The sequence below is a fragment of the Hyperolius riggenbachi genome, chromosome 4 (genome assembly GCF_040937935.1).
Source record: "Hyperolius riggenbachi isolate aHypRig1 chromosome 4, aHypRig1.pri, whole genome shotgun sequence".
NCBI classification, from domain to species: Eukaryota; Metazoa; Chordata; class Amphibia; order Anura; family Hyperoliidae; genus Hyperolius; species Hyperolius riggenbachi.
In genome coordinates this window covers 327,514,778-327,534,415 of record NC_090649.1, presented here as the reverse complement: position 1 = coordinate 327,534,415, position 19,638 = coordinate 327,514,778, and the positions used below count along the sequence as shown (strand labels likewise).

Below are 19,638 nucleotides of genomic sequence, written 5' to 3'. Positions count from 1 at the left end.
AGTGGGATACTTTCCATTTTTTTTTTGTAGTCTGTTCCAATCTGAAAAAAATGGACAGCTTGCTGCAGATTTTCACCCCCTGCTTCCACTTCCCATGTAATGATTGTCAATTAGATACATGCGAAAAGTCACATAAAATAACACAAGTTCACATATCGAAAAACTTGTGCAAGCTACAGTATCCTTGTGGACATGAGCCCCTAGGAGATATAGCTAGCCTGCTTTTGAACTTCGTACTTATCTACTACACTATGTACTGTTTGAAAGCAAAACAGAAATGCACTATACATATTTGAGCATTTTATGCAACAAATGAAGCCTGTACAGAAAATGCTTCTGTCTGTCATGGCAATACATACAATGAATGTCACAGTGGACCTGTCCTCTTTAATTGCCTGAGTGAGTGATCGGCACACCTGATGAAGGGTGCAATTAAATCACTGTAGACACCAGATGAACATCCAGTTATATCCCCTGTGTACACATCTATTTCACAATTGTTGTCCTTGAGAAAGAGACTTGTTGTTTTCTCAGAACGTTGGAATGTTTTTACAGGCAGCAATAAAGATTTAATTGTACCCTTCGTCTGGAGTGCTGACCACTCACGCCGACTTTATATTGGTTTTCCAGTAGCCTTTGGTCTGAGCACCCATGAACCATTGGGCCATACTCTGGTGTGCAAGGTAGGGTGTACTTTTGCTAGTATTTCTTAAAGAGACTCCGTAACAAAAATTGCATCCTGTTTTTTTTATCATCCTACAAGTTCCAAAAGCGATTCTAATGTGTTCTGGCTTACTGCAGCACTTTCTGCTATCACAGTCTCATCAGACATCATCATCATTGTAATAAATCAATGTATCTTTCCCTTGTCAGACTTGTCAGCCTGTGCCTGGAAGGCTGCCAAGTTCTTCAGTGTTGTGGTTCTGCTATGAATTCCCCATTCCAGGCCCATCTATGCACACTGCCTGTGTATTATTTAGATTAGAGCAGCTTCTCTCTTCTCTCTTATCTTTTACAAGCTGGATAAATCGTCCTCTGAGCTGGCTGGGCTTTCACATACTGAAGAATTACAGACAAAGGCAAAGCTGTTTGCAGGAAGAAACGAGCAGCCTGAAACTTCAGTGCATGAGAACTGCAGGGAGAAAGAAACCCACAAATGATCTCTTGAGATTCAAAAGGAAGGCTGTATACAGCCTGCTTGTGTATGGTTGTATTTTCTATGTGTGGACATACAGTACATCAACCTACTTCCTGTTTTGGTGGCCATTTTGTTTGTTTATAAACAAACTTTTTAAAACTGTTTTTAACCACTTTTAATGCGGCGAGGAGCGGCGAAATTGTGACAGAGGGTAATAGGAGATGTCCCCTAATGCACTGGTATGTTTACTTTTGTGCGATTTTTAACAATACAGATTCTCTTTCATGTGAAAACTGTGTTTACATTCTGCAAATACTTTGGAATGTTTTCCATCTGTGTGCACGTTTGGCAGCCATGTTTTTTTTTTTTTTTTTTTTTTTTTGGCACACCCAGATGTGTGGGTGTCCATCACTAAGGAGTCGGTTGGCATCAGAATGTGACATCATGACATCACTGGGCTAGGCCCAGTGTGATGGCAGTATCATTTGCAGTGAGCATTTTAAGCCCGGATCTTCGGACAAGACTACAGGATACCACTACTCTTTGCCCTGCTTCGGTTGCTCAGATGCACTTATCCCATTGAGAAAGGAGCGTTGCTCCAAAACGCCATCTGGGTAATAAGTTAGGTGGTTGTTCCTCCATCCATCTTGTTTACTTGCTGGGACTTTTTTTTACAAACTTGCTCTCCGCCATTGTAGTTGTTATACACCTTGTCCTAGTAACTGGCTTCAGATTATGCACTCTCCTCTTTGCTTATGACATTTTTGTCTTTGCCTAACGAACCTTTTTTGTTAGCACTGCATGGCAGCGCCATTCATGTATACATTCATTTATTTTTTTAATTTTTTTATGTACAGGTATTTGCAGGCAAATTTTGAGTGCATAACTGCTTGTCTGCATCCGCATCATGTTGTGTATACATTCCTTATCTATTGTATTAATACATGATTTAATTTGCAATTGAACCCTATGGTGTGTGTGTTCATGTCTTATGTCTATGGCTTGAGATTTTTACACAGACGGCATTATTTTTGGTAAAATGTAAATGGGATAACTTAATGGGCAAAGAGTCGGAATCGGAAAGGACACACACAAAAATAAAAAAGTGTGTGTGTATGTATGTGTATGTGTGTGTGTGTGTGTGTGTGTGTGTGTGTATGTATATATATGTATGTATGTATGTATGTATGTATATATATGTGTGTATATATGTATGTATGTATGTATGTATGTATGTGTGTGTGTATGTATATATATATATATGTATATGTATGTATGTATATATATATATGTATATGTATATTTTTTATTTTTTTTATGCCAGACTGGGATTGCGCTGAGAAAGGGACAATTGCAGAAAGTGCAATGAACGTGTCTGTCTATACAGCAAAGAAACTTTAAAGGTTTTGTCTTGGTATAGGACACTCAAGATTCTTGTCAAATTGAATTTCTAAGGAATGTTGGTGTAGTAATGACACGGATTCTTCCCTTCACATCTGGTGGAACTGTCCCAATTATCCAGAAATCCTGTAATTTAGTGAAACCAGTACAGTACTTAGAGAAGTTACTGGAGTGGCTTTGCCATGGAGACCAAAAGTATTCCGGGTACATTATTCTCCTACTCCCCTAAGGGAAATCAAAAGGCTCTTTTATATGCCTTTGTGCTTAATGTAGCTAAAGTCTGTATCCCATTGCTTTGGAAAAAGACAGAACCCCACAGTAAAAATGTGGCTTATAGAACTCATTTGTAATTGATGAAATTACAAAGAACTTGCAGGTGACAGAACAATATAGAAAATACATAAGCACATGGGTAGTTTGGATTAGATTTAACAAGGAGTAGTGTGCTATCTTATGTGGCCTGGATAGGCCACAGGAAGGATTTAGGATTCCCAAATTCTTATTTCTATTTTCTTGCTTCAAGCCATATAGATATATGGTTTGTAGCAAGAGAATAGGAATTTTAGCCAAGCCAGCTGGGGAGCATTGCTTGTGTGAGATGATGGAAGTAAATTTGGTGAAGATACCTTCAAATAGAGATCATATGCAAAGTGTAATTCGAGGGTGGGGAACATAATAGATGGGGAAATGGCTGAATTGCCAAAATACTGCATAGACTACATCTAAGGAAATGACCATGTATTCATTCTACTGAATTTCGTTACATGTTTTTTTTTTTATTTTTTTTTTTAACGATTTTGATTTATTGACAGACTTTCTGTGTTGGCTTGCTTATTCATTGTCCTTTGCATTCACATTAATACATTGGCATAAAATAATGAAAAAAAACTATCTGTGGTTGACAACATGGCATCTTTTTGACTTCTGTCACCCGTATGTAACCACTACGGAATTTATTTCATTGGTATTGGACTTGCAGCTGTTACATTTGAAAGTATAATGGGTGCAGTATAACTGGAGAGCATTGGGCAATAATCAGAAAACTGATGCATCCAATATTCACTGTGAAGGCAGGAATCCTTTTTTTTTTTTTTTTTTCTTTCCTCCCCCCCCCCCCCCGCATTTTTCACATAGAGAAAACAGGGTTTTTTTTTGGGGGTGTGGCTCAGATCATATGCTGGTATTACGCATGCCAGGTGTTACTTTGGAATGGATCTTATCTGGGAAATCTCTTGTTGGCTGTGCTTATTTGTTTTATTTGTCCTTGTAAACTACGCAAAAGTATTTGCTTATTTGTGGCTTTCTTATAGTGACTAGTAGAAGCAGTAGAGTGTTGTACTCTTAGCTTTCAGTAACGGCAATAAATTTGTTTGCAAACTTGGAGGTAAATAAAAATATTTGAAAATGTTTCTCCTCCAAATGTACAGTGTATATAAGCGGTGTGTTTTGCTATACGGGATGGAAGTCTGAATAAGGCGCAACAGGCGAAAGCCTACTTTTTGTTTACCTCTAAGTAAGCTAATAAATGGTATTCTAAACTTTTTGCCTATAGTGATTAGGATGGACACATCTGTTTCGCCAAGTATTAATGACATGGATGATACTTAAGATAAATGATTTGCTAGCTGGTTTGTTCTAGTGCTGCTAATTGCTTGGAAGGTTTAACAGATGGGGAATATGTAAGTTGGATGTTGCAGTTTCATATGTAGTTTCACTGCCCTTGTTTTCAGTGTAGCGCATTTGTTCTACTTTTAAGTTCACGAGTTGTCTCATTACTGTAGGAAAAGTCTTCTGTGGTATCTGTAACTGTTAATAAATGCAAGAAATCAATCTTGCCACACATTTTTTGTTAAACATAAATAATAAAACTAAAATCTCATTAACTACTGTACTTTTTGGACTATAAGACTTACCTTTTCTCCCTCAAAAGTGGGGGAAAAAAGTCACCATCTTATAGTCCAAATGCAAGGAGTTCCTGACTTGTGAACGCCTCCCTATACGAACCTCCAACCTGACACAATGTTGGGGACACACTTTACTGTATCCATGCAAAGGATTACACGGGGACAAATGGAGGACACAAGGGGGCCACAAAGGGGCATAGAGGACACAAGGGGGCCACAAAGGAGTATAGAGGAGGACACAAGGTGGACACAAAGGGGCATAGAGGAGGACAGAGGCGGACACATGGGGGACACGGAGACGCAAGGTACAAGGGAGGCATAATCCACAAGATGCTCCTTTACCATGAATGCACACGGTTTAGTATATTTTTTTTTTCCCCCTGGATTTTGTCCTCTAAACCTTGATGCGTCTTATGGTCAGGAGTCTCTCTTATAGTCCGAAAAATACGGTAATTGTAGTAAAGATTAATACTTACTTATTTTATAGTCTTATTTTTAATTTAAGAGTTTACATTTTCAAGTCTGACAGGTTCACAGCAGAAATGTTAGCCTGATGTAAAATCTGGTTCATTCAGCTTTTACAAAAGAGGAGTAATTACTTTTAGAACTTGTCATCACAATCTTGTCATCAGTCTTTTGCCTTCTATTTAATTTTCAGGAACACTACCTCGGCATTGCTCTGCACTCTGACTGGTTTATTGGAATATATAAAGAATTGATTTTGTTAACCCTTGCAATAAAAAAGAAACCTAGGCAACTTGGAGACAGTGGCCAATTGACTATCCATGCTTTGGGAGGAACGGCTCATGTTAATAGAGGAGAAAGAGTAGCCATGCATTTTATAGTAAAGAATGATATGTGATATCTGGTGGATTGGCTATGGGGGTTGCCATAGGGTAGGGAGAATATAGACAGTGGACACCATGTTATGCCATTGTTTACTATAAATATGGGGTTTAGAAATAAGATGAGAGCATATGTTCAGGTAATTAAGAAAAAGCACCAAGGGAGCAGGTGAGAAATGGGGTCCGGGTGTGAACTCTATGCTGTGGAATAAAGTGGATTTGTACATGGACCAGTGAAGGAGGGAGGAACAGACTCCAGGGCAGAGGCTACTGTGTTATGATGGTGAGCTAGCTATGGATCAGAACAAGGTGAGAAAATGAGCAAAGAAAGCAAGGAGGCTGAGAGAGGGTGTGCTGTTCTGCATGGGAGTCATAGTCCAACAAGATGAAAGAAGAATACATTCCAGTACCTTTGTATTCAGAGAGTGGGAAATAGGACTTTTAAAAATTTTGATAAGAAACAGAAGCATGTCCTATCGTGTGTGTGGCCATCAGTGAGAGTCCCACAGAGGTCTGTTATGTAAGGTCAAAAGAAGTCATGATTGACAGGATCTTGAAAGCAACTGAGTTATTGTAGTCAACAGTGATGTTGAAATTCTTGATAGTGGCTGAAGGGATGGCTCAATGGACAGGAAAAAGTGTGGTTGGACCAGCAGATCTGAAGATTATGGCAGTGTGGAAGAGAAAGTAGACATGAACTGCGTGTCCTTCAAAGAATAGAAGGCCGGTGTTGAAGACAGCGTGCTCTTTTAGCAGTGTTCTGACAGGAGGATACCATGCCACTGCTATACTTATTTCCTGGTATGGCACTGAGTGTCTGAACTGTAACCCACAATGACAGTGCAGCAGAGAAGTCAGTATCTGAGGGAGTGAGCCTTCTTTCTGCGAGATCCAAATAGGTGGGAAATGTGAGCTAAAGATGTCATGGAAATGTTAATGCTTATTTTGCTAAGAGATTTGTGATATGTGGGAGCTGTGTAGGGCATGTCTCAGGAGTCCTGGACTAGATTTAGGTGATACTTCATCACCAGCAGCAAGCAGAAGACCAAGTGAGAGTGCAGTTTAAATGTAGTATGTGTGTATTTTAGAAAAGATGGAAGATTGTAGAAGGATAAAAGAGGTGGGGAGAGCTGGCAGGGTGAGACGATGGAGAATGTGCCAGCATTAATAAAATGCATTTTTCTAGAATGGTTGTAAATACAGAATAGCAAGGAACATCCTGGCAGTGTGTGATGTTCAGGCATCAAACGATCATAATCTGGTGGCAGGTAAATTCCTGGTGATTACTGGTAAATTTCATCCCTAAAATGTACCTGAAAGCCCATCATTTGAGATGTGATGTTCATGATAACCTAAATAAACCTTTTTCAGCAATGTGAAGTTAACAAGCCGCATCCAAAAGCTGGCGCTTGCGTGGGTCGGCCTATGCACGCGTATACATAGTACTCCCAAAATGCAGAAGCAAGCTAATCCAGAAACGTAACAAATTTACCAGTTGGATATCTAAGGAATGACAAGATTTCTGCTGAAATAATGTTGCTATTCATGTTTCCTTCATTAGAAAGATGCTGGTCTAAAATTATATCTAGAAAAGGTATCCATGGCAAAATTTAGAAGATAAAATCACAAATAAAGAGTAATGAAAACGCCTCGATTTTATTTTCCTAAAAGTTTTGAAATAATGTTCTGTGGACGTTTTGCTGAGATTTTTACCTATAACATTTGGTATAAGGCGAACAGCTTCAAGAACAAGTGACACCCATGCTAACCTAGAAATAATAATAAAAAAAAATCTATAAGTAGATAAATACTAGTTCTACTTGTATAACAGATGTATTGCACTGTCCACGTTATGCTTCCTGTAAATTTTTTAATGGAAAAGCAGAGCATCTTATTCTAGACAGTTTCCATCTTGGTTACCTTTTGAATGAAGCTAATCCTAACATTTCCTCCCTCACACTTTCATTTTTTTTTCTTGCTAACTGTATATTTGTTACCCGCCCCTCTGTCTTCAGACTCTCCCACTTGTGTCTATACCAGGAAGTGCACTGTCTTATGTCATTAGAAGAAGGGGGAAATAGAGGGAAGAGGAGGAATATATTATAGATAAAAAGTATTCCCCCCCCCCCCCCCCCCCCAAAGCATGCAACTGTTTTGCCAGCCGATGGCAACTAAAGGGCCAATGCTAAGGTTTGTGATAACTCCAAACCATAACCGCAGAAAAAGGTTTGAATGCAGGATTAGCATCTTTATCACTTAATACACTCAGACCAGTTGCTGTTGACCAGGCCAGTCCCCAGTGACCAGGCTTTTTTTTTTTTTCAAATTAGGGCTCTGCAGCTTTAACCACTTGAGGACCACAGTCTTTCTACCCCTTAAGGACCAGAGCCTTTTTCTCCATTCAGACCACTGCAGCTTTCACGGTTTATTGCTCGCTCATACAACCTACCACCTAAATGAATTTTACCTCCTTTTCTTGTCACTAATAAAGCTTTCTTTTGGTGCTATTTGATTGCTGCTGCGAGTTTTACTTTTTATTATATTCCTCAAAAAAGACATGAATTTTGTCAAATTACTTTTTTAACTTTCTGTGCTGACAGTTTTCAAATAACGTAAAATTTTCTATACATTTGAGCGCGAAAGTTATTCTGCTACATGTCTTTGATAAAAAAAAAAAAACATTCAGTGTATATTTATTGGATTGGGTAAAAGTTATAGCGTTTACAAACTATGGTGCCAAAAGTGAATTTTCCCTTTTTCAAGCATCTCTGACTTTTCTGCCTAGCTGTCATGTTTCATGAGGGGCTAAAATTCCAGGATAGTATAAATACCCCCCAAATGACCCCATTTTGGAAAGAAGACATCCCAAAGTATTCACTGAGGCATGGTGAGTTCATAGAATATAATATTTTTTGTCACAAGTTAGCAGAAAATGACACTTTGTGACAAAAAAAAAGAAAAAAAAAGTTTCCATTTCTTCTAACTTGCGACAAAAAAAATGAAATCTGCCACGGACTCACTATGCTCCTCTCTGAATACCTTGAAGGGTTTACTTTCCAAAATGGGGTCATTTGTGGGGTGTGTTTACTGTCCTTGCATTTTGGGGGGTGCTAAATTGTAAGAACCCCTGTAAAGCCTAAAGGTGCTCATTGGACTTTGGGCCCCTTAGCGCAGTTAGGCTGCAAAAAAGTGCCACACATGTGGTATTGCCGTACTCAGGAGAAGTAGTATAATTTGTTTTGGGGTGTATTTTTACACATACCCATGCTGGGTGGGAGAAATATCTCTGTAAATGACAATTGTTTGTTTTTTTACACACAATTGTCCATTTTCAGAGATATTTCTCCCACTCAGCATGGGTATGTGTAAAAATACACCCCAAAACACATTATACTACTTCTCCTGAGTACGGCGATACCACATGTGTGGCACTTTTTTGCACCCTAACTGCGCTAAGGGGCCCAAAGTCCAATGAGTACCTTTAGGATTTCACAGGTCATTTTGAGACATTTGTTTTTAAGACTACTCCTCACAGTTTAGGGCCCCTAAAATGCCAGGGCTGTATAGGAACCCCACAAATGACCCCATTTTAGAAAGAAGACACCCCAAGGTATTCCGTTAACTTGTGACAAAAAATCTTCTATGAACTCACCATACTCCTAACGGAATACCTTGGGGTGTCTTCTTTCTAAAATGGGGTCATTTGTGGGGTTCCTATACTGTCCTGGCATTTTAGGGGCCCTAAACCGTGAGGAGTAGTCTTAAAAACAAATGTCTCAAAATGACCTGTGAAATCCTAAAGGTACTCATTGGACTTTGGGCCCCTTAGCGCAGTTAGGGTGCAAAAAAGTGCCACACATGTGGTACCGCTGTACTCAGGAGAAGTAGTATAATTTGTTTTGGGGTGTATTTTTACACATACCCATGCTGGGTGGTAGAAATATCTCTGTACATGACAATTGTTTGATTTTTTTTTTTTACACACAATTGTGCATTTACAGAGAGATTTCTCCCACCCAGCATGGGTATGTGTAAAAATACACCCCAAAACGCATTATACTACTTCTCCTGAGTACGGCGATACCACGTGTGACACTTTTTTTGCAGCCTAGGTGCGCTAAGGGGCCCAACGTCCTATTCACAGGTCATTTTGAGGCATTTGTTTTCTAGACTACTCCTCACGGTTTAGGGCCCCTAAAATGCCAGGGCAGTATAGGAACCCCACAAGTGAGCCCATTTTAGAAAGAAGACACCCCAAGGTATTCCGTTAGGTGTATGGCGAGTTCATAGAAGATTTTATTTTTTGTCACAAGTTAGTCAAAAATGACACTTTGTGAAAAAAACAAAAATCAATTTTCGCTAACTTTTGACAAAAAATAAAATCTTCTATGAACTCGTCATACACCTAACAGAATACCTTGGGATGTCTTTTTTCTAAAATGGGGTCACTTGTGGGCTTCCTATACCACCCTGGCATTTTACGGGCCCAAAACCGTGAGTAGTCTGTAAACCAAATGTCTCAAAATGACTGTTCAGGGGTATAAGCATCTGCAAATTTTGATGACAGGTGGTCTATGAGGGGGCGAATTTTGTGGAACCAGTCATAAGCAGGGTGGCCTTTTAGATGACAGGTTGTATTGGGCCTGATCTGATGGATAGGAGTGCTAGGGGGGTGACAGGAGGTGATTGATGGATGTCTCAGAGGGTGATTAGAGGGGAAAATAGATGCACTCAATGCACTGGGGAGGTGATCGGAAGGGGGTCTGAGGGGGATCTGAGGGTTTGACCGAGTGATCAGGAGCCAACACGGGGCAAATTAGGGCCTGATCTGATGGGTAGGTGTGCTAGGGGTGACAGGAGGTGATTGATGGGTGTCTCAAGGTGTGATTAGTGGGGGGAATAGATGCAAGTAATGCACTGGCGAGGTGATCAGGGCTGGGGTCTGAGGGTGTGGGTGGGTGATTGGGTGCCCTAGGGGCAGATAGGGGTCTAATCTGATGGGTAGCAGTGACAGGGGGTGATTGATGGGTAATTAGTGGGTGTTTAGAGGAGAGAACAGATGCAATGCACTTGGGAGGTGATCTGACTGCTGGTCTGCAGGCGATCGGATGGTGTGGGTGGGTGATCAGATTGCCCGCAAGGGGCAGGTTAGGGGCTGATTGATGGGTGGCAGTGACAGGGGGTGATTGGTGGGTGATAAGTGATTGGCAGGTGATTGACAGGTGATCAGTGGGTTATTACAGGGAAGAACAGATGTAATTAATGCACTGGTGAATTGATAAGGGGGGGGGGGGTCTGAGGGCAATCTGAGCATGTGGGCGGGTGATTGGGTGCCCGCAAGGGGCAGATTAGGGTCTGATCTGATAGGTAACAGTGACAGGTGGTGATAGGGGGTGATTGAAGGGTAATTAGTGGGTGTTTAGAGAAGATAACAGATGTAAACACTGCACTTGGGAGGTGATCTGATGTCTGATCTGCGGGCGATCTATTGGTGTGGGTGGGTGATCAGATTGCCCGCAAGGGGCAGGTTAGGGGCTGATTGTTGGGTGGCAGTGACAGGGGGTGATTGATGGGTGATTGATGGGTGATTGACAGGTGATCAGGGGGGATAGATGCATACAGTACACAGGGGGGGGGGGGGGTCTGGGGAGAATCTGAGGGGGGGGTGATCAGGAGGGAGCAGGGGGCAGTTTAGGGACTAAAAAAAAATAGCGTTGACAGATAGTGACAGGGAGTGATTGATGGGTTATTAGGGGGGTGATTGGGTGCAAACAGTGGTCTGGGGGGTGGGCAGGGGGGGTCTGAGGGGTGCTGTGGGCGATCAGGGGGCGGGGGGGGGCAGATCAGTGTGTTTGGGTGCAGACTAGGGTGGCTGCAGCCTGCCCTGGTGGTCCCTCGGACACTGGGACCACCAGGGCAGGAGGCAGCTTGTATAATACACTTTGTATACATTACAAAGTGTATTATACACTTTGTAGCGGCGATCGCGGGGTTAACATCCCGCTGGCGCTCCCGTATGGCCGGCGGGATGTTGCGGCGGGTGGGCGGAGCCAGTTGCCGGGGGGAAGCGCGCGTCATCAATGACGCGATCGCTCCCCCGGCATGCGAAAAGGATGCAACGCCCTTGGGCATATTGCGGTCCTTTAGGGATCTACTTTGCCGCCGCCCATCGGCTGTGGGCGGTCGGCAAGTGGTTAATGGCTTGCTGCAGAGCCACACATCCGAGCATGCAAATGAATCTCTCCCCACCCCCCTTTTCTGCCCACCAACAGCACTTTCTGTTGGTGGGCTCTAGTCGCTGCTGAAGGTGGTTTTGATTTTTTGATAAAATTTACTTGTACTTTTTTTTTTTCCCCCCTAATTCATTTCTCCCCCCCCCCCCCTTCCGCCAGCCAATCACCATGATCAGCTGTCATAGGCATCAGCCTATGAAAGCCGATCGCTCTTGTGCCTCCCCAGGGGACAACTGAGTGACATGGCTGTTCCCATCTACAGCCGCAGTGCTGTAAAGTGTAAATAGATGGGGGTTTTGCCGTCTAACAGTCTCCTAGCGGCGATCACCGCTGGGAGACTGATGACGGAACAGAGCTCCGTCATTCAAGAGGGGATACGCGCGCAATCCCCAGCAAAACGTGCCCCCAGGACTTGACAACTAACGTTACGCGGCCCTCGGGGAGCCACCACACGGTTGTAAAAGGGTTGAAACATAACAATAAAAACTTTATTTCCACCGTCAAACATGGTAGAGGTGGTGGTTGGTGGTTTTTCTTCAGTACAGGACCAAAACAAATTGCCATAAGTGTCAGTGCCTCCCGCTCTGATGTACACCAGCCCATTGAAATACATTACCCTAGTGGATCCGCACCCGCAAGCGGATCGCAAACCGCAGCAGAACCGCTCTGGTGTGCACTAGGCCTAACTGGCAAAATAGCAAGATACCAGCCGGCCTCCCTAATCACTTGCACACTATTATGTCAGTTAGATTTTGCAACTGTTGTTCAGGAAATGCTGTTGAAAACAAAGAAAGCCCTAAGAATCCCCCTTAAAAAGATGGACTGGCCCAAAACCTGTCATCTGTCAAATTTTTTTAACTGCCTACTTTTTTCACGAAAGAACCCCTTTAAAAAGGGATTTCGATTTGTCATGGTAACATTTATATTTTTTTTTTTTTTCGATCCTGGCATTAATTTTAAAATCATAAGGCGCCGCAAACTTGGAATAAAAAAAAATATATATTCCACTGTATAGTTTGATTGATAAAAAAGTGTACTTGGTTTTCTGCATTTATAGGTAGATATAGTATGTTTAATGACTTTGTTTCCTGTCGGCATTTATAATATACAGCATTGTGAATATTTTACATTTCTTTAAACTGTAGCTAGACAGACTTTGTTACTGCATTTAGCTATTGTTTTTACACCCCCCCCCCCCCCAAAAAAAAAAATTCACATAAATAAAAAATTTAAAAAAAATGAAGTTAAAGAATTCCCATGTGCTGTCCAGTTCCCATATTCAGGAAAGACACGTACACAAGTAGACGTCAGCATTTTCTCTTGGGCTTATTAGAAGCGTTGTTCTACAATTGTGGATACTAACTTCATAATGCAATAGTAATATTTTTTTAACCCATAGGACAAATGTATTCTCCAGGCAGAAGCATGGCTGACATACAAGATGTTTTGTGACGTAGAGGAAATCACTTTTGTCGCACTCCCCATGGATTTACTTGCCCACAGCTTTTAATAAATCCATGAATGGAAATATATACATTTGCTGTTAGTGTTGCTGCCAGTGAAATGTTACATGCTATATTTATATGTAGTCAACTTTATACTATCAATTTAAACATTAAGAATCTTTGCCACTTGTTATAGTAGCTGCCATTTTAAAGTAGACCTGAGCTCTTGCAAAGAACAAACTGAAAAGTGTTTATTCCACATAGAATTGCTGTAGAAATCATCTGCACTGGTCTGTTGCTACGTACACACATGCGACAACGATCGTTCGTTGAGAACGACGAACGAACTTTTAATTGATGAAAGAACAACTTAAGTAAAGTTAGTTTTAAAAGGTGTGTAACGATCTGATCGTTAGAACGAACGTTACATCACGTAAAGCAACTATTGCGCCTGCGCATAAAAATGAGAAGTTTCACGGAGAAATTGTGAAATGTGCATGTCAAGCCTAGTACAAACGACCGTTTCCAACGATGTACTACTTTTGCAAACGATCGTCGTTGGTTAAAATCCGCCGAGACAGAACTTTCTTTTGTAGCGATTTGGCTCGTTCGTCATTTGCCTTAATAGTCGGTGGTTCGTTTTTTGTAACGATTGTCGTTGGTAAAGATCGGGGAACGATCGTTACAAACTACTATAGTCGCATGTGTGTACGCACCTTGTGTTTGTTTACTTGGCTACAGTTGAGTGTAACACGTGTGTAAGCAGTAGGCATGATTCGCTCAGAGCCTCTGCATTGGCTGTACAGGAAAAGACATGCTTTAACCCTTCCTTTGCTCCCTGAAAGTTCATCCAGTACATTTTCAGGGCTTTTGGGGGGATTTCTGTGCATTGTAATAAAGGCATTTTTCCCCGATAGTTTTTATAACTGCACCTAATCTTTTAGAGCAGAGAGGAAGTTCTGAGCTGAGTCACAAGAATAATTTTTCACTATTGCTTGCCTTTAGCTACTTTTGTGACTGGCATCATTTCTCTTTTTAAATAACTAATTCTGCATCCATGCTATGCTGCCCTTCTAATTAAAGCAGACCCGAGGTGGGGATTAAAACAAAAAAAAAACCTGCTACCTGATCCAGGGGGCTGGTTGGATCAGGTAGCCGCAATCCCTGCCGCTCCTGTGACCAGCAATGGCTTGGTTTCTATTCTGTGACTCCTGGGGTCACGACGCTGGAAGCTCCGCTCTGCGTGTCTCACAAAAAGTGGAGTGCAGGGAGGTGGGCGAGTGGCCGTGGAGAGGCAGAGCTTTCCAGTGGCAGCTGGGGAAGGGCTTCAGGAATGCCCCCGGTGGGTGTTTATCGGGGAATACCTTTCCTCCCTTCCCCTCAAATGCTGACATGCTGCAAGTCGGCAATTTCGGAGGGTGATGGTGTGTGTGTGTCGGACACAGAGGCATGTCATGCAGCAGGGAACAAGCCTCTGTGTCCGACAGTCACACTGAGTCACATTGTGCCATGGTTGTAATGCATGCCAAGAGAGCAGTGCACACGTGTGGGAATATTGGACATTGTTTTTATGCATTAAGGCCCCGTTCACACTGCACGCGTTTCCAGCCGCGTTTTGGAAACGCGTGCAGGTGGCCGACACGCACGACATCAGACATTGCATAGAGTGCAATGTCTGATGTTCACACTGCATGCGTTCCGGAGCTGTGCGGTCCGGGAACGCATGCTGCACGCATTTTTTGTAAAAACGCGTGGCTGTCCCATTCACTTTTCAGTGATGGGATCAGCCACGCAACGCACACAAACGCGGATGGCGTGCGTTCGCATGCGTTGCGTTCCGCATGCGTGGCCATCCGCATTTGTGATGTGAACGTGGCCTAACTGAAGTCCTTGCATACCGCACACTACTTTTTACTCATTGCTGTAAACCACACAGCAGAATGTATAGTGAGAAAAAGTGGGTAAACTGGGATGAAACTCGCACTTCATCTATGATGTGAAACCGGTGTCCATATTTTTTCAGCCTGCAAGTTACTTCAAAAATCCTTAATTTTAAAATGATCTACCAAGTAGAATCTCTATGTACAGATGCAAGGCACAACTGCAGCACATCACATCTACCCGTAGAAGATAAACTACGCAATGAGCACCCCTGATGTAAAGCATTAAACACAGCATAAAACAAAAAAAAGATAGATGTGGTTTTGAAGCTCCTGGAAGGTTTATTACTCAAACCTCTACTTCATTCAGAGGCTAATTGATACGATTGGCATTGCTGTACAATCCATCAGATTGACTTCACTTTTAATAAGCTGTGTAAACCTTGCACAAAATCTTCTGCTTTATTCAGAAGAACTTTCTCTACTTTTGTACATTAATTACTTAACCACTTCCCGACCGCCTAACGCACAGAGGCGGCCGGGAAGTGGAGCCCTGAAGGACCGGCTCACCCACAGAGGCGGCGGTCCTTCTAAGGGCATGGGCGGAGCGATTGCGTCATCCGTGACGCGATCCTACGCCAGCGCCTGTCACCGCTCGCCCGCCGCAACATCCCGCCGGCTATACGGAAGCGCCGGCGGGATGTTAACCCCGCGATCGCCGCATACAAAGTGTATAATACACTTTGTAATGTTTACAAAGTGTATTATACAGGCTGCCTCCTGCCCTGGTGGTCCCAGTGTCCGAGGGACCACCAGGGCAGGCTGCAGCCACCCTAGTCTGCACCCAAGCACACTGATTTCTCCCCCCCCCTGCCCCAGATCGCCCACAGCACCCATCAGACCCCCCCCTGCCCACCCCCCAGACCCCTGTTTGCACCCAATCACCCCCCTAATCACCCATCAATCACTCCCTGTCACTATCTGTCAACGTTTTTTTTTTATCCCCCCCCCCCCTGCTCCCTGCCCCCTCCCGATCACCCCCCACCCCTCAGATTCTCCCCAGACCACCCCCCCTGTTTACTGTATGCATCTATCCCCCTGATCACCTGTCAATCACCTGTCAATCACCCGTCAATCACCCCGTCACTGCCACCCATCAATCAGCCCCTAACCTGCCCCTTGCGGGCAATCTGATCACCCCCCCACACCAATAGATCGCCCACAGATCCGACATCAGATCACCTCCCAAATCCATTGTTTACATCTATTCTCTCCTCTAAACACCCACTAATTACCCATCAATCACCCATCAATCACCCCCTATCACCACCTGTCACTTTTACCTATCAGATCAGACCCTAATCTGCCCCTTGCGGGCACCCAATCACCCGCCCACACGCTCAGATTGCCCTCTGACCCCCCCTTATCAATTCACCAGTGCATTAATTACATCTGTTCTTCCCTGTAATAACCCACTGATCACCTGTCAATCACCTGCCAATCACCTATCACCCATCAATCACCCCCTGTCACTGCCACCCATCAATCAGCCCCTAACCTGCCCCTTGCGGGCAATCTGATCACCCACCCACACCATTAGATCGCCCGCAAACCCGCCGTCAGATTACCTCCCAAATGTATCGTTTACATCTGTTATCTTCTCTAAACACCCACTAATTACCCATTAATCACCCATCAATCACCCCCTATCACCACCTGTCACTGTTACCCATCAGATCAGACCCTAATCTGCCCCTTGCGGGCACCCAATCACCCGCCTACACGCTCAGATTGCCCTCAGACCCCCCCCCCCCTTATCAATTCGCCAGTGCATTAATTACATCTGTCCTTCCCTGTAATAACCCACTGATCACCTGTCAATCACCTGCCAATCACCTATCACCCATCAATCACCCCCTGTCACTGCCACCCATCAATCACCCCCTGTCACTGCCACCCATCAATCACCCGCTGTCACTGCCACCCATCAATTAGCCCCTAACCTGCCCCTTGCGGGCAAACTGATCACCCACCCACACCAATAGATCGCCCGCAGATCCGACATCAGATCACCACCCAAGCGCAGTGTTTTCATCTATTCTCTACCCTAAACACCCACTAATTACCCATCAATCACCCCCTGTCACTGCTACCTATTAGACCCCTATCTGCCCCTAGGGCACTCAATCACCCGCCCACACCCTCAGAATGCCCTCAGACCCCAGCCCTGATCACCTCGCCAGTGCATTGCTTGCATCTATTCCCCCCTCTAATCACACCTTGAGACACCCATCAATCACCTCCTGTCACCCCCTAGCACACCTACCCATCAGATCAGGCCCCAATTTGCCCCGTGTGGGCTCCTGATCACTCGGCCAAACCCTCAGATCCCCCTCAGACCCCCTTCCGATCACCTCCCCAGTGCATTGATTGCATCTATTTTCCCCTCTAACCACCCCCTGAGACACCCATCAATCACCTCCTGTCACCCCCCTAGCACTCCTATCCATCAGATCAGGCCCAATACAACCTGTCATCTAAAAGGCCACCCTGCTTATGACCGGTTCCACAAAATTCGCCCCCTCATAGACCACCTGTCATCAAAATTTGCAGATGCTTATACCCCTGAACAGTCATTTTGAGACATTTGGTTTCCAGACTACTCACGGTTTTGGGCCTGTAAAATGCCAGGGCGGTATAGGAACCCCACAAGTGACCCCCATTTTAGAAAAAAATACACCCCAAGGTATTCTGTTAGGTGTATGACGAGTTCATAGAAGATTTTATTTTTTGTCAAAAGTTAGCGGAAATTTATTTTTATTGTTTTTTTTTCACAAAGTGTCATTTTTCACTAACTTGTGACAAAAAATAAAATCTTCTATGAACTCGCCATACACCTAACGGAATACCTTGGGGTGTCTTCTTTCTAAAATGGGGTCACTTGTGGGGTTCCTATACTGCCCTGGCATTTTAGGGGCCCTAAACCGCGAGGAGTAGTCTAGAAAACAAATGCTTCAAAATGATCTGTGAATAGGACGTTGGGCCCCTTAGCGCACCTAGGCTGCAAAAAAGTGTCACACATTTGGTACCGCCGTACTCAGGAAAAGTAGTATAATGTGTTTTGGGGTGTATTTTTACACATACCCATGCTGGGTGGGAGAAATTTCTATGTAAATGGACAATTGTGTGTAAAAAAATCAAACAATTGTCATTTACAGAGATATTTCTCCCACTTAGCATGGGTATGTGTAAAAATACACCCCAAAACGCATTATACTACTTCTCCTGAGTACGGCGGTACCACATGTGTGGCACTTTTTTACACCCTAAGTACGCTAAGGGGCCCAAAGTCCAATGAGTACCTTTAGGATTTCACAGGTTATTTTGCGACATTTGGTTTCAAGACTACTCCTCACGGTTTAGGGCCCCCTAAAATGCCAGGGCAGTATAGGAACCCCACAAATGACCCCATTTTAGAAAGAAGACACCCCAAGGTATTCCGTTAGTAGTATGGCGAGTTCATAGAAGATTTTATTTTTTGTCACAAGTTAGCGGAAATTGATTTTAATTGTGTTTTTTTCACAAAGTGTCATTTTCCGCTAACTTGTGACAAAAAATAAAATCTTCTATGAACTCGCCATACTACTAACGGAATACCTTGGGGTGTCTTCTTTCTAAAATGGGGTCATTTGTGGGGTTCCTATACTGCCCTGGCATTTTAGGGGCCCTAAACCGTGAGGAGTAGTCTTGAAACGAAATTTCTCAAAATGACCTGTGAAATCCTAAAGGTACTCATTGGACTTTGGGCCCTTTAGCGCAGTTAGGGTGCAAAAAAGTGCCACACATGTGGTATCGCCGTACTCAGGAGAAGTAGTATAATGTGTTTTGTGGTGTATTTTTACACATACCCATGCTGAGTGGGAGAAAGATCTCTGTAAATGGACAATTGTGTGTAAAAAAATCAAAAAATTGTCATTTACAGAGATATTTCTCCCACCCAGCATGGGTATGTGTAAAAATACACCCCAAAACACATTATACTACTTCTCCTGAGTACGGCAATACCACATGTGTGGCACTTTTTTGCAGCCTAACTGCGCTAAGGGGTCCAAAGTCCAATGAGCACCTTTAGGCTTTACAGGGGTGCTTACAATTTAGCACCCCCCAAAATGTCAGGACAGTAAACACACCCTACAAATGACCCCATTTTGGAAAGTAGACCCTTCAAGGTATTCAGAGAGGGGCATGGTGAGTCCGTGGCAGATTTCATTTTTTTTTGTCGCAAGTTAGAAGAAATGGAAACTTTTTTTTTTTTTTTCTCACAAAGTGTCATTTTCCGCTTACTTGTGACAAAAAATAATATCTTCTATGAACTCACTATGCCTCTCAGTGAATACTTTGGGATGTCTTCTTTCCAAAATGGGGTCATTTGGGGGGTATTTATACTATCCTGGAATTCTAGCCCCTCATGAAACATGACAGGGGGTCAGAAAAGTCAGAGATGCTTGAAAATGGGAAAATTCACTTTTTGCACCATAGTTTGTAAACGCTATAACTTTTACCCAAACCAATAAATATACACTGAATGGGTTTTTTTTTATCAAAAACATGTTTGTCCACATTTTTCACGCTGCATGTATACAGAAATTTTACTTTATTTGAAAAATGTCAGCACAGAAAGTTAAAAAAATCATTTTTTTGCCAAAATTCATGTCTTTTTTGATGAATATAATAAAAAGTAAAAATCGCAGGAGCAATCAAATAGCACCAAAAGAAAGCTTTATTAGTGACA

At 43.1% G+C, this 19,638-nt stretch overlaps 1 protein-coding gene across 2 annotated transcripts in view; it reads left to right on the top strand.

Annotated features, from left to right (window-relative positions):
• The window catches only part of PDE10A (phosphodiesterase 10A), a 232,701-nt gene that overhangs the window by 38,170 nt on the left and 174,893 nt on the right, over window positions 1–19,638 (top strand). The gene's annotated exons all lie outside the window — the stretch shown is intronic.